We start from the raw sequence: 14,021 nt of genomic DNA, 5'->3' as shown, positions 1-14,021 counted from the left end.
GGAGCGGACGCGGCGCCGCCGCCGCGCAGAGCTGTACAGCGGCAGCGGCAGGAGCCGAGCCCGAGCCCTGAGCCCCGAGCCCCGAGCCCGCTCCGGGGGAGCCGAGCGGCGGCGGGGGCGGCCCGGGGGCGGCGGTGAGCGGGGAGCGCGGCGGGGCCGGGGCCGGGCCGGGGGAGCTGCGGGGGGAGCGGCGGGTCCGGCTGTCCCGGCGGGGCCTGGCGAGGCCGCGGGGCGGGCGGAGCGGGGCAGGGGCCGGCCCGGAGTCCGGCGGGGCCGGGCGGTGTCAGCGGGGCCGCGCCGGGCGCTCCCTGCCCGCGGCCCGGCCGGCAGCGAGGGGGAGGCGGCTCGGCCCGGCCCCGGGCCCGTTCTCGTCCTGCCCCGGCCCCGGCCGGTCCGTGCTGCCCCGCCGGACATCCACATCCATCTTGAGCGGCACCGGGCGGGCTGTGCCAGCCGGGCTGTGCCAGCCGGGTCCGCGGAATTCTTGCGGTGCTGGCGGGGTCAGGGGTGCGCGGGGCTGCTCGCTACTCCCCGCCGTGCCGAGGGGCGCAGGGGCTGCTGCGGGGCCCCAGGAGCAACGGGGAAAGGGACAGCGAGGCTGGAGGCACGGGGGGTGCGGTGGCACGGGGACATGGCAGGACAAGGGACAGGGAGATGGCAGGACAGGGGACAGGGGATGGCAGGACAAGGGACAGGGAGATGGCAGGACAGGGGACAGGGAGATGGCAGGACAGGGGACAGGGGATGGCAGGACAAGGGATGGCAGGACGGGGCACAGGGGATGGCAGGACACGGGACAGGCTCCACGAGCCGCTCCGCTTCCCCAGCCCGGATGGTTTGCAGGAGGTTTGGGCAGGTGGGACAAGCCCAAGGGGAGCCCCCCGTGAGCCACGAGGAGCCACGGACTGGCCCATCCTCATCCTCCAGCCCATCCTCATCTTCCAGCCCATCCTCATCCTCCGGCCCATCCTTATCCTCCAGCCCATCCTCATCCTCCGGCCCATCCTTATCCTCCAGCCCATCCTCATCCTCCGGCCCATCCTCATCTTCCAGCCCATCCTCATCCTCTGGCCCATCCTCATCCTCCACTCCCAAAGACTCGTTGTCTCAGACCACCTCAGCTCTGAAAAGGTTTCTTGCACTTCCTTCAGTTGCTCTAAAGAGAAACGATTCTCTGTGCGTCAGGAAACTTTGGTGTTTCGATACTTCTCGTTAATTGGTGACTTTGCTTGCGATATTAGAGGTGCAGAACGTGTGGGTTTGGTGCAGGGATTCCTGTGAAGCTGCCTCAGTGCGAGGGTTGGGGTTTGGACACAGAGTCCATTCTGGCTGACACAGAGCTGGAACTGGGTCTTGATTTGCTACAGCTTGGAAAGAGCCGTGAACAGGAAGGGCAAACCATGAAAACTCTGGGTTTTTTCCTTTCAGTAGCTTAACAGGGGAGATAATATTTCTTAAAATAGTTGTTTGACTTGAAAACGCCTGTCTGCCTTCGGAGTATTGTATCGGCACTGTGTAATTTGTGTTGTAATTCTCTCTGAGTAGTTGTGTTGCTCCCCGTAAAGAGACATCAGATTATCTGAAGAGTTAGGAGAGCGGCTGTTCAGCTGACAGTGCCTGTCTGCTGTGAAGTGTTTCACTGTTGTGATTTGTGCCATTGCTTTTTTCCTGCTGAAGTGGTGTGTCAGTAATTCTCCCTGGTGTAGCGGATCCTCGGATCTGAAAGGGTTTTAATGTGGGAATTTGTGAGACTTTCAGGAAGTAATGGAGGAAGCTTGGAGAAACAGAGAATGGCGTGTTAGCAAAGCTCTGTGCCTGTAATGAGAAGTTATCCAAAACCAGGAGAGTTAAAGGGAAGTTCCAGATGGAGCACTCTTGCTTTTGTGGTCTCTGCAACTTTGTGAATTCACAGAGGCGATGTATTTCACAAGTATGAAATGCTGATTATTCTGACATCATTATCACGTTGCTATAGTGACTTCATTACGCCGGGAATGCCATGTTCACATCCGGTTGCTATGGAGAAAATCAGTGTCATAAATAAAAACATTTAATGTTCTGTTCATCGCTGTGGCAGGAGAAAAGGCATCGATTTATTGACGTGACTGAAGACTGGCGACATATTCCAACAGCAGTTCTTAGTGCCAAGTCACAAGCTGGGGAATTGTCACTTGCCATTCTCGGCAGATTGTCCCTTGCCTCTCTGTGTTGTGGCAGGTAGCAGAAGTTGTGAAATGCTGGGTTTGGAATGGAGGGTGACAGAGCGTCTGTCGTTCTTCAAGGTGGAGCCGGCAGGAAGTGCTGTGCTCGCACCGCTTCTAAAAATAATCTGTTTTCATGCGCGGCGTTTGCGTTCCTCAGCTCCCGTCAGGGCGCAGAGCTGTCCCCTCCGGGGCAGGCCCAGCTCCCAGCTGCTGTGGGGATGCCCAGGAGCCGTGGGGCCGAGCAGGGCTGGGTGCCAGCCCAGCCTGGGGTGTCACAGCGCGCTGTCACCCGCGGGGAGCCGAGCTGCCTCCATCACGTGCGCTGGCTCTGGCCTGCCTGCTTTGAGGTAAGTAGCTTTGCTGGAGGTTTTGAGAGCATCCCCTGCCAAACGGGCTGCCTTGCACAGCACAACAGGGACAGGTTAATGCTGTTATTTGGAGCCTGGTGTTTACACAGAGCATGGGGACAGTTTATGTTGGAGACCATAAGCTGCAGATGTACAGACAGAGGTTATTAGCGATACATTTCGTGGCTGCTCAGCCAGTCTGAGTGCTGTTCTTAAAAAAAACTGAAAAGTAATTAAATGGCAGGAGTGTAGCATGTGGATGTACTTGAACATTAAAGTTTTAATTGTATATTGAATCATCGTGCTGGGCATAAACAACTCCAAGCATTTGTTTGTACTTTATATTGCAGTGCTTTTTCTTGTACCCTGCACGTGCGCAGCGCACTCGGTGGCACTTTGAACTTGTGCTCAGTGTTTAGAGAACAGATTGCTTCTGTGCAACTTTGCAGGCTTAAAAAATCGTCCTCAAGAGGAATCCTAATGCTCTGACAACAGGAACATGTTATCCTTTTTCCTAGAGAAAACAAAGTGAATCTTTTGAACATATATAAGTTCAAACCTTTAGGCTTTATATTTGAAGTGTTTTTTATGTGTAGCTGTTTGAAGTTCAGAATTATCCTTGATCCAGTGTTACTTCCAACCTTGCCAAAATCAGCTCAGCTGGCTCTGGCTGTGGATCCTGGTCAAAACTTTTGGGTTTTAGGGTAGTATGGGAGACTTCCTATTTTATCACTTTCTTTCAATTTCTAATGAGCCACATTAATGTTGAACATCAATCACTTCTCATAACTTTGTTATTTAACAGAAGCAGATTCAAGGGAGAGATGACTTTTGAAACTTGGTCAAGTCCTAGGGTGGTGTTTGGATTTTTGGCCTTGATTTGGAGGGGTTGTTGGGTTATTTTTTGAAGATGAGGTAGTGAGGATGGTGGTTAAAGTATAGCCTCGATTCATTTTATGTTGAGCTTTGAAGTAGTTACTGATTTTCTTTTACTGTTTTATTTAGTAGCTAATTGGAAATTAAACAGAAATGAATTGGAAATGAAATAGAAATTAATTGGAAATGAAACAGAAATTGAATGGAAGAGTCTTCTTAAAAGGGTGGTTCTAAATCCCAGGGTCAGATTTTGCTGTAGGCATTTGTGCTTGCACTTTAGGAAAGTTGCTGCTGCTGGAAACGTGACACCTAATGGCAGAGATAAGTAAGGATGTCCCAGAGTTTCTGAAAGAACTGTTCATCTTGCTGAGCTCTCATACTTGGTCCAGCCTGTCTTGCTCAGATGTTAAAACTCGTGTGAGATTAAATGGTTCCTCTCCCTCCTTCCATGGGCTCCCTGCAGGTCCTGGAAGGCAGAATCAAGCTCAGGAGGTTTCAGTTAGTGGAAATGGTGAAATAGAGCATCAGGTTGTGAAGATGAGTTTGTGCCAGTGCTCCCTGAGCAGGTGATGGATGGCAGGAGGGAGGCCCAGGTTTTGTGGGTAGGAATTTCCCCGTGGCTCAGAGCAGCAGTGAGTTACTCACCCCCCATGAGGTGAGGAAGGCAAGGCAGAGGCTGAGCTCTGATCTCCCCTTGCTGGACTTTTATTGTTGAGCATCCCGAAACTCTTGGAAACAAGAGCCAAGTGGGAATCCAACTGATGCAGTTCAGTTTCCAGCATGAATATTAGAGTGAAGAAAACCATCAGTGTTGGTTAGGTGAAGACCTGTTGAACAGAAGAGAGAAAATTAAGGTAGGCGTGATGAAAATACATTGGATTGTGCCAGTCCCACTGCTGGTGGAGGGAAGGAGTTGGGAGAACAAGGAGCTGACCCAGGGCAGTGTCCTTCACCCTGAGCTGCAGCAGGGCTGATGTGGTGACTCTGTTTTGCCTGTGACAGTGGGAAGAGCGTGACCTGGGGCTCGTTCTGGCTGCCAGAATTGCACCAAACAGGTGACATTTGGTCTCTGTCCTCAGAGGTACCAGGTTGTTATTTGCAAGGAGCAGCCTGCATTTATGAGAGCTCCATCGAGCTGCCTTTCTGTTGTAACAAACTGAGGGTCTCTGTGGTTATTTTTCAGCTGGCTGTGCTTGGTGCTGCTGAGTGTTGACATCCTCTGTGAGCTGGTTTGACATGTCTGACTGAAACCCTTCCGAGCTAAATGGCTCATTATCAGAAGCTTCCTGTTATTTCCTGTGATAGCATAATTTGGTTAATTAATGCCTGTTTTCTGAGCTCCCCTCGGAAGAAAAAGGGACCCAGTGACAGCAGAGCATCAGTCAGGGCACACCTGGGCCTGCTCAGCTCTTGGTACCCAGCTTTTACACTGAAGCATTTTGTGCTGCACTCTGGTGCCATTTCACTCCCAGGTTTGCTGTGAAACAAGTTTTGATCTGCAGAGGGACAGGAACTGGTTACTGAGAGTTCACTTCTTCCCTTGCAAATACTGCAATAATTAAGGTTGTGTAGAATAATCCATTTAACAGTATTAAAATGAGGAGGCTGTGGGAAGAAGGGTGGTGCTGCAGGAGGAACCACTGAGTGTTGCAGTCCTGCTCAGAAATGCTGTGTTTAAACTGAAATTGCAGGCAGTGCTGTGGGAGGATCCTTTGGGAGGAAATGGGACTCCAGAACCCGTCCCTCGTGCGGATCTCCTGATGTTTGGGGGTCTGGAACAGTGTGTTGGCAGGCTGTGCTGGCAGGCAGCACACCTGCTGAAGGTGAGCTCAGAGCTGCCTGTGTGTGGTTCTCCTGTGGCAGCAGAGCCCAGGGCAGGGCTGGGGCTCCTTCTCACCGTGTCAGCCGCTGGAGCAGGTCGGGTGGCTCTGCTGAACCCGAGCTGGCCACATGAAGACGGAGCTGGGATGTTTTGATGTGTGCTCTGCTCCCTGCTGCGAGTGCTCGGGCAGGTATTGGCAGTTGGGAAATACCTGCTCTACCTGACCAGGCACTTCCACTGCAGCTGCCTCGCTTCACCTCAGCCCAGCTAAGGCACACTTGGGGTTTTTCTCACTTGAGAAATCCAGATGCTGACAGAAGCAGACTTGGTATGCTGTGAAAACTGTTGGTTGCTTTCTTTTGGTGAACAAAATCATCAGTCTGAGGGGGAAGTCTGACCCTGCACAAGAAGAAGCAGGTGACAGGACACAGAGCTGAAAAGGATCTCCAGGGCTGCTCACAGCCCGTGGCTGCAGGTGATTGTCTTGGCTCTTTCACCTCTTGGACTTTGTTTAACTTAAAGTATGGGGAGTCAGGCAGGGGCAGTCCTGTTGAGCAGGTGGCCCGAGGCATTGTGGTTTGTTATTTATTTTGAATATTGATAAGATGGAAAACGCTGAAATCCATCTGGGGCACTGAAGCAAGAGGCCTGGATGTGCCCACAGCAGTGGCTGTGTTGGGGCTGAAACAAATCTTTATTCATCTCTTCAGTGAGGCAAAATGTGCTCAGAAATAACGAGCAGGATGAGCATTTCTGTAATAGGTGATTGTTGCTTTGTCAAAACCCTGCTTTTTGGGAATGTGCTGCAACTGGGAGCATGTTTGTCAGTGGGCTGGGTTGCATAACTGCTGCTTGCTGGAGCATTGCAGGAAAACAGACACTTGCATTTCACTTGTCAGTGACTGCAGATTCGAGGCTGGCTGGAATGTTTTGGGGTTTTTTTTAGTCGAGATATTTGTTGGATTCAATGATGTCGTGTTCTGCAGTGTTGTAATACTGAAAAAATGTGAAGTTGTCATGTTTAAATCAGGGTATTGCGTGTGAGCTGAGGGCAGTGCAGCCTGCTCGGGATGGGTCTGAGCATCGCTGGCTGGGGCTGCTGCAGGTTCCTGTCCAAGGCAGGGATCTGGGTGGAATCAGGCATTTCTCACAATTCCAGCTGCAATCAGGCATTTCTCACAATTCCAGCTGCAATCAGGCATTTCTCACAGTTTCAGCTGGAAATAAATAGACCCTTAATGTGGAAAGCACGTTGGCCGTGGGAGGAGCACTCAGCTGCATGCATTGCTTGCAGTGCCTTTTATGTTGGATTTTTGTGCAATATTCTTTTCTCTCATGCAAATAAACTTGGAGTTGTAGGGAGGGGCAGCTGAGAAGAGGAAAACTTTCATTACAGACAGCTGACATGCAGAATAACATCTTTTTATATTCCACTCACCACATGATGGTTAAAAGTAACTCATAGTTCACTGGGTAAGGCTCTTTCTGGCGCAATTCTTTTTTTGTGTAACAGCCTCATTCCAGCACATCTTGCTTTACCCTGGGATTTGATGTGTTTGTTAGTCCTGTGCTGAGTAACAGGTTCTGGGTGTCAGCTCTGAAGAGCAGAAATCCTGATGGATTTATGAAGTAAATATGGATGAAAATGAAATAAATTTAGCCAACTGTTGCTTTCTGCTTTAGATTATAACACTAATTGTAGCTGAAAATAACATTAAGATTAAAGATACCGACTGAAGTGGTTCCAGACAGCCTTTCTCATGAAATATTTATGCATTGAGGGCTTTTAACTCATCAGATCACTTACGAAGTTGTGGAGGTTACAGTATTGTTATGGCTTTGCCTTGTTTAGTGAATACACTGCATTGGAGTATTGATCACTAGAATGCAGTCAGAGCTTTTTCAGGAATGCCATTTGAAATGATCAAACAGATGTTGTAATGCTCCAGGGCACTTTCCTGGGTGGTGTGATTCTGAGAAAGTGGGTCTTGTGCTTTTCTCTGTAATTTCAGTGCTTTGCAGCCTCTGTTGAATGAACTGTTTGCTGTTTGCCCAAACCCTTGTCATAAACACAAAATCCATTTAGCAGCAGAGCAGACTCGGGCTGGGTGGCTTAGCAGGTGTCAGAAGAATGAAGTTGTGTCTGCAGAGCTGTAACTTCTCTTGTCCTTTCATACCAGCTTCACGTCCACTGCATCTCTATGGCAGAAGCTGAAATAGATTTAGGAACTTTTTAAAACCGGTGGTGGTGGTACTGTGCTGAGGGCATGGGTTGGGCTGATGTATTTGATATGTTTAAATCTGTATTTGCAGATTTACTCCAGATTTTTTTTACAGGGAGTTTTAACTTTGGTGGGAAGGTGTCCTGACCACAGGCAAGGCACAGAAATTGAGGGAGATGACAATTAACACTGAAATGAAGTGTGCTGTGTTCTCAGGTCCTGCTCTGAGTGCAGAACCGCCTGTCCCCAGGCTGTGTGACAAATTTACATACTAACGTGGGAGAGATGCTTTTTTTCCTTTTGCCCTACCTCGTACCATTTCAAAGACACCTGCTGGAAGCAAGGCATTTTCTGTTGCTGTGAGTGGCACTGGAGGGGTGCAGGGCCAGGGCTGGGGGTGCCAGGGCTGCTCACAGGAGGATGTTCCTCCCTTATTTATGTGAGCCCAGGCCAGCCCCTGTCCTGCCAGCAGGGCTCCAGCTGCCCTGGCCTTGCTGCTGTTTAAAGGCAGCTCTGGAATTGTCTATTTTGGTTGTAATCAAGCTTGACCTATAAATACTGAACTGGCTCGTATAAAACTGATTAAACTATCAGCGCTGTTTCCTTTAATGCCACCTTTTATTCACCAGAAAGGAAATTCCAGGATGAATTGTCAAAGGAGTTCTGCCCTTTTAAGCAGGTTCAGGAGGATTAAAAAACTTCAGAGAAGCCCTGGTGCAGAGGCCAGCTCTGGCAGGGGTTTGGTGAGAGCCCTGCTGGCCTCGGAGCACTCGCTCTGGTACTGAAGTGTTAATAACTCTCTGAATATTCCTTCAGTTAAAACCTTCACACACAGGAAAGTTTCATTTTCGCTGCAGAAGAAAATTCAGTTTCCACCCCCACTCTGCCCCAAGGTTCCAGGAAGCAGCATTAAAGGGCTGAGCTAAATACTGGAGGATTAAGCACCACATTAAATAACTTAATTTCTTTACGAAACGCAATGAAACTGTTACTTTCCCCTCTATTTGAAGTTCATTCTGTGCACTTATTGCTATTCAGGCTCCTATCAAGCCTTGAAATCTGCCATGAAAAGCTTTCAGGAGGTGCAGTCCCACTTGGCAGTGCTAAAACACATCCGTTGTGGGCTGTGTTTAAGTCCTCATTACATGGATACTCATTGCTGTAGGGGGTTTATTTAAACTGATAAACAAATGTAGTATTAATAAGTGGCCATATGGTCAGTGGGGCTTTTCATTCTGGGGATGGTTGTTCAGAGAGGCGTTTAATGAGCGGAGGGAACGGGAGGGGTTTGCTTGTGGCTGCCACACACCAGGCAAGTGGCAATCTCTGGGCTGCACATGCAGAGCTGACCTTTAGAACGGGCTGCACGCTCACATGCAGTGCACAAACACGCTCACACACGGGCTGCTGCAGCTGTGCCAGGCACCTTTCAGGAATCTCAGTCTTTCCTGGAATCTGTGACTTAGCCCGGTCTCCTGAAGAGCTGGGATGTGTCCCATGTTTGGAGGCTTGGTATCAGTGTGAGGATTTATCACTGGTGGGTGTAAATCCTAGAGTCAGGGCATGGTTTGGGTTGGAAGGACCTTAAAGGTGATCCAGTGCCACCCCCTGGCATGGGCAGGGGCACCTTCCCCTGTCCCGGGTGCTCCAGCCTGGCCTTGAACCCTTCCAGGGATCCCAGGGCCCCAAGCCCTTGGAGTAAAGCCTTCCTTCCCAATACCTAATCCCAACCTACCCAAAGTTAGTTTGAAATACATGGGAAGAGCAGTTCAAACCTCTCCACTTTTACTGAGGAGTTTCACACAACCCTTAGTGACCTGCAAGCTTCGTCTCTCCATTAAATTTTTTATGCTGGAGACCAAGTAAGCTCAAACTGGGCTTTATGAGCAATGTCTGGTCACTAATACTGCAGAAATGAAATCATTAAAGTGCAAGGTGAAATTTCAGTGGTAATCTATCTACCTCATGTCACTTATTTACTCTTAATTATATAAACCAGGAAGAATAGTGGCGAGCGTTGCCAAGCTACTATCAGCAAAGCAAGTTATTCCTACCAAGTAGAATGGAGTTGGTCTTGTGCTCTGATTGAGCCTCCTCGGGTCTGTTTAGAATTTAATCTGTTTTATAAAAGGTCAGGGTATTTTTTCCACTAAAGGAAATGGAGAGGAATGAAAAACTTTATGGGGTTTAAAAGTCCGTGGCAAGTTGTGGATGTGATAGGCAGCAAATGGAGGAAGTGCCCTGCACGGCTGCTGTGTCTGTGGCCGTGCCCTTTCATGTTTACACCTTTGGCTGATGAGGAAGGGGGAAAGGAAGTGGCTTTTTCAGTTTTTCTTCCAAAAAAAGCTGTGGAGAGCTCCTGTGAATGGTCTCTGCTGAACTACTCCAGCAGGGCCAGATGGGAAAAGGAGAAATGGTGAATGTGGCTGTGGTGTGGCTTGGGAGGGCTGTGAGCTCACAGTCCCTCCTACCAGAGGGTTTCAGAAATTCGTGATTGAGTGGAGTGTCCTGGGGAGGTGTGTGCTGAGCTGAGGGGTCATGTCCTGCCCGTGTCCCCTGTCCATGTCCCTGCCCGTGTCCTGGGGGGGTGTGCTGAGCTGAGGGGTCACGTCCTGCCAGTGTCCCCTGTCCCTGCCCGTGTCCCCTGTCCCTGCCCCTGCCCCTGTCCCTGCCCATGTCCCCTGCCCTGTCCCTGCCCCTGTCCCTGTCCCTGCCCCTGTCCCTGCCCGTGTCCCCTGCCCGTACCCCATCCCTGTCCCTACCCTTGTCTCCTGTCCCTGCCCGTGTCCCCTGTCCCTGCCCGTGTCCCCTGTCCCTGTCCCTGCCCTGTCCCTGTCCCTGCCCCTGCCCCTGTCCCTGCCCGTGTCCCCTGTCCCTGTCCCTGCCCTGTCCCTGCCCGTGTCCCCTGTCCCTGTCCCTGCCCTGTCCCTGCCTGTGTCCCCTGTCCCTGCCCGTGTCCCCTGTCCCTGTCCCTGCCCCTGTCCCTGCCTGTGTCCCCTGTCCCTGCCCATGTCCCCTGTCCCTGCCCCTGTCCCTGCCCGTGTCCCCTGTCCCTGTCCCTGCCCTGTCCCTGCCCGCAGCTCAGGCTCGGTGTCACTGTGCCGAGTGCCGCAGTCCGGCCGGAGGGGAGGCTGCCAGCTCCAGCCCTGACGTAGAGCTTTGTTCTAATTTGGGGATGCAGAGTGTGTTGGTCTCCGAGTTGTGCTGCTGGCTTCCTTTCCCCTGCCTTTGTCTGGCTGGCACATGTCCCTAGCAACTTGCTGCAAGTGCAGACCAATAGGACAAAACATAAATTAGCCATTTCAGCATGGCAGGCTTTGCTGCCCAGAGCCCTTGTTCCTTGCCTGGAGAGCTTCTACAGCAAAACAATTTCCAATGAATAATTAGGCAGGCACCTCCATAGAACTTAACACTGTGTTATGTGAAATTGCAGGTTCAGCCTGAAGCTGGTTGCACAAAAGATTCCAGGCTGAGGAGGATCAATCCCAGGGTGTTTGTGCACAAAATGACTATTTCCAATGACAGAATTATTGCTGTTTTCCAAGCAGTTGGTGTCTCTGCCCTGTTTGTGTGGGCTGCAGTTAATTTACTGGAAGCTCCAGCTCAGCACAACACTGAGTTGGAAGGGCTCTGTTGCTGCTGGACTTTACTCTTTGCCCAGGCCTTTGTGGCCTTGGCCCTGGCCCAGGAACACGGAGTGATGCAGAAAGTGGTGATGGGGATGTGGCTCTGAGGAGCACACGCTGGGCCCTGAGCTTTTGGGAATGGATGGGAAAAGATTTGAAGGCTGCTCCTGCCTTCTGTGATGGAACTCTTCAGATAGCACCTCTGGCCAGAGTTGTTCTCCTGTGTTCTCACACACCTGTTTGCTTTTTTGACCTGTCACCAGCTTTATTTTCTGTGTGCGCTTCTTGCTGTGTCTTTTGGGGGGTTATTTGTTACCTGGAAAACAAAAGGAAAATATATTTAGACTTGGATTAGTGATGATTTGGAGAAGGGACAGTGTGTGTGTTCCAGCATCAGGAATGCACCACAGTGGGGTCGTGACTCATCTACAGCAGGCTCGTGCATAGCTAATTACACATTTGTTGCCTTGATTGGTATTTGATGTGATGCTGAAAGCACTCAGTGGAAATGACAATGATTTTGGTGTTAAAATTGCAAAAATGAGGCTGAGATTCCTGGCACAAATTATAACATGTTCCCTCTTATGTAATGTGAATATCTAAAACACACTTTGGTGTCAGATACCACAGTGATAATGAAATGCAGAGTCTGGGAACGGAAGTTTGTCAAACTGTACTTTTGAAGTCACACTGAACTCCTGCTTTCTGCTTAGTCTGGTCTTTTAGTCTCTTGTTTTTCTCTGTGCTCTCATTTTTCTGGTGCTGGTGGCCTCAGGGAGGTGGAGGAGGTTTTCCCTGTGCCCTGAAGCCAGGAGTGTGACTGCACTGGAGAAGGTTTGTGAACAAGTGAGTCCATGGCGTGGCTTTTGTTAATGGAACAGACTCTAGCTGACTGACAGGGTAATAATGTGTGACAGTGTTTGCTGCAGCTGTTCAGGTACCTGCTGATGGGCTCTGGGATTTCCAGCCCTCCCTTTCATTTGGGATGCACATCCCAGGGCTCCTGTAACCATTGTGTGATTGATGACAGCTTGAAAGCTTTAGGGAAGTATTTCATGTGCTTTCAGCTTCATTGAGTAATGGAATATCCCTGAAGATGGTGTAGAACAAATGAGGGAGCAGGTGCTGAGTGGAGCTGTCCTGGGGCAGTGCCTGGGCTGCTCCAGGCCAAGGGGACATCCTTGCCCTGGTCATTCCAGCCTGTGCTGCTGCATCATTCTCTGTGTTTGTTTGGATTCTCTTTTTTGGCTGTGGAGGGAATCTGTCAGTTTAAGTGTGGTTTTGATCGCTGTAAATCTTCCCCCTGCAGAAGTGCTGCGTTTGGGTTTGTTTTGCCAACATGGCTCTGAGTAATGGAGGGATTTTGGTGAAGTGTTGAGCAATGTTTGGTTGACACTTTAAAAAAAGAAAATCCACCCCTTTCCATGGCCTAGTTTATAGTAACTGAAAAAAACTGGCACGGAGAACATTTACAAGTTGAAAATTAAACAGGTTTGTTTATAGTAGCCACGATTCAGTATTTAACTGCCAGGATAAAAATAACCAGGACGTGTGGCTGCAGCATCCCAAGAATCTGCCTCTCATTTGGGAAATGGGAAGGGCACGGCCACAGGAGTGGCACGGGCAGCCTGGGGTGGAGGTGCTGGAGTTCAGAGCCATCTGTGCTCCTCTCCCAAATGTGCACGGTGCTGACAGCGCTTTTCCCCTGGAAACGTTCAATATTCCTGATTCTGCTGGTGAAAATCACAGAAAGGGAGGTGTGAGTGATGAGCAAGCAAGGAGTTGCTCTCTTTTTTCCCTCCCTAAAGCCAGGTGAGTGGTCCCTGCTCCCTGCCTCTCTCCTCTCAGCCAGGGACAGCTTCCTCTATCCCAGAGCATCTTCCTGGGGTAGAGCAGAGAGCAGAACCCCCAGGCTGGCTGTGCACCTCGAGAGGCCACCTCCCCCTGACTCTAGGAACTGCTGCTGTGGTTTCTGTGCTGCTCCTTTCTGTGCCTCACTTCTTTCTGTTCCTGTTCTCTCACCCTCATTTAAACTCAGGCTGTGCTTTTGGCTGGAAGTGCTGCTGAGCCATGGTCTGCCTGCAGTGCTGGGGCTGGCACTGGCAGCACCTTCACGACAAATCAGGGAATGCTTTGGGCTGGAAGGGAGCTCAGAGCCCCCCCAGAGCCACCCCTGGCAGGGCAGGGACACCTCCCAGTGTCCCAATGTCCAGCCTGGCCTTGGGCACTGCCAGGGATCCAGGGGCAGCCACAGCTGCTCTGGCACCCTCACAGGAACAATTCCTGCCCAATATCCCATCCATCCCTCCCTCTATACTCACTTTCTCTTATACTTGGAAAAATATTTGACAAGGATTATGAGAGCTTCCGTTATCTGTTTGGAAACAGACTGTGACTCCAAGGTGACTCCAGAGCGGCTAAAAAGAAACATTTTCAAAAAACCAACATACTAGATTTTCGTTTAAACTTCCTATGATTCCAGAGGAACAATTGATTCTTTTTTTTATCCCTTGAAAAGCACAGATAAAGTGCTGAACCTATAAAAGACAGGAGCCTTTGCCTGTCAGAGCAGCAGGGTGCAGCCAGTGCTGTGATTTCTGTCTGAGCTCTCAGTGCTGCTGCTGTTCAGGGTTACTGAGCAAAGGACTGGGACACTGGAAATGCTTAGAGCGTTTGTTAGAGCTTCTGGAGCTCTTGGCCAGGGAGCCAGCAGTTCCTGGGGCAGGGGATGTGCTGCTGAGACTTGTTCTGCTCTCCAGGACTGTCACAGAATCCCAGAACGGTTTGGGTTGGAAAAGCTTATCTCATTCCTGCACCCCTGCACAAACCTGGTGGATTCCTGGAATAATTGTGCTTTGTGGGTGCTGCACTGGATTTTAGCATGGCAGTGCTGCCTGGGAGCAGATGAGTGATGGTTTCCCCTG

At 50.5% G+C, this 14,021-nt stretch overlaps 1 protein-coding gene across 1 annotated transcript in view; it reads left to right on the top strand.

Annotated features, from left to right (window-relative positions):
* RAP1A (RAP1A, member of RAS oncogene family) overlaps nt 1-14,021 on the top strand; it is a 32,897-nt gene continuing 18,876 nt past the window's right edge. The window contains exon 1 of the mRNA XM_033080075.1: nt 1-134. The gene's annotated coding sequence lies outside the window, so the exon portion shown is untranslated. The remainder of the gene's footprint in view (nt 135-14,021) is intronic.

The sequence above is a fragment of the Catharus ustulatus genome, chromosome 25 (assembly GCF_009819885.2).
Source record: "Catharus ustulatus isolate bCatUst1 chromosome 25, bCatUst1.pri.v2, whole genome shotgun sequence".
Classification (NCBI taxonomy): Eukaryota; Metazoa; Chordata; class Aves; order Passeriformes; family Turdidae; genus Catharus; species Catharus ustulatus.
This window is presented reverse-complemented; position numbering and strand designations above follow the sequence as displayed.